At 29.9% G+C, this 1,472-nt stretch overlaps 1 pseudogene; it reads right to left on the bottom strand.

Annotated features, from left to right (window-relative positions):
- Positions 1-659: 659 nt before the first annotated feature.
- On the bottom strand, positions 660-1,191 carry LOC149546807 (ARM REPEAT PROTEIN INTERACTING WITH ABF2 pseudogene; annotated as a pseudogene).
- Positions 1,192-1,472: the final 281 nt, after the last annotated feature.

The following is a 1,472-nucleotide window of genomic DNA, read 5'->3' as shown; positions in this document are numbered from 1 at the left end:
TTTAGTTTCTCATGAATGCAGTAGATTAGATATTTTGATGGTAAATGGATTATGTTATTAAGTGCTAAATTTTTCACAAATTTTGAGGTTACTAATCCATCCCTCCCCTCTTAGTAACCTAGCTAGTCTTGATTATTTCCAACACCATCTTGGTCATTTTCTATTAGCCTCACTATCAGTTGGTGTCCATATATTGCTTTCAGTTGAAAACCTAAACAAATGGTTTGTCATAGAAAGATATATGGCCACTGGAAAAACACTAATAATAAAGTGCACTTTTTTGTAATTTAAGTTCTTAAGCCAATTATATGCAAAGAAAGAGATAAATATTGTGAATATTTATGGGAATTCAACATATTCTTGTTTCTAAAATGATTAGTTAATCCCAATTATTAAATATTCTACATTTTGACATTTGTATATCCTAACTTATCTATGACTATTATGGAAAGGAAAAAAACCATTTGCATAGAAAAAATTTAAGGCCACTTTTTTCTATTTTATATACTTTCAGGTAATCATATACATAAGTGCACTATTATGTTATGCACAAAAACAATGCCTCAACCTTTATCTATATCTGAAGTATTTCTAGTTAATGATTGAACAAACTCTAAGTGCAACTTTAGGTCTTGTACAAACAACTATGTCAGTAGTTGTCAACTATGTATCCTTCTAAGCCCTTCTAAGAGATATTGATCAGGAGCCCTAAGAAGATCTTGTTTTATATATGTCACAAAATTAACTATTCTTGTGTAAATAAATGTCATCAGTAGTACAAAAGCTCCCCAACCTCTATTTTGAATTTTAATGTCATTTGCCTCTTTCTTCATGTAGCCTCCATCAAACATGGTACATAATGTATCTAATGATGCCAATAGTGCAATCCTATGAGAATAAAATCACTTACCCTCTACTAAAAAGTTAACATCTTCAATGTTTTATTGTTTCAAAATTTACTCCCCAACTAGACTTGAAGTGGTTGAGGTAGAAGAGCTACGTCTACTAGATATTGTGCACCAGAACCTATGCTAGAGTATATAATGCAACAATGTCATCATGCTATTATTTTGAGATTGTACTTGGTGATAGTATACCTAAAAGTACTTCAAAAATATGATTATCAACAAAAACCATCCTTTGATCATAAGGAAAATACAAATGAGCAAGGACAAAGGTTATCCTTTCCATATGATCTACATTTTGAATATTATTTATCCCCACAATGACTAAAAATAGGAAACATTGAACTTAATCACTAATTATTTAAAATGAGGCCAATAGTAAACTAGTAATCTACTCTCAATCCTAATCAATCCTTAATAAGTATATATGCTTTTCCATTTTTAAGACAATACCATTTTATTTTTTAACTAAATCTTGATCCCAACTTGGGACTTTATAGGACATATCTAAACTAATATTTAATCAAGTCACTAAGTCAACTTTGTTACCTAATACCATGAATCTAT

The sequence above is a fragment of the Cupressus sempervirens genome, chromosome 7 (assembly GCF_028749045.1).
Source record: "Cupressus sempervirens isolate cs-2001-9-10 chromosome 7, ASM2874904v1, whole genome shotgun sequence".
NCBI lineage: Eukaryota > Viridiplantae > Streptophyta > Pinopsida > Cupressales > Cupressaceae > Cupressus > Cupressus sempervirens.
The sequence above is the reverse complement of the archived record's forward strand: the minus strand, read 5'-3'. Positions and strand labels throughout refer to the sequence as shown.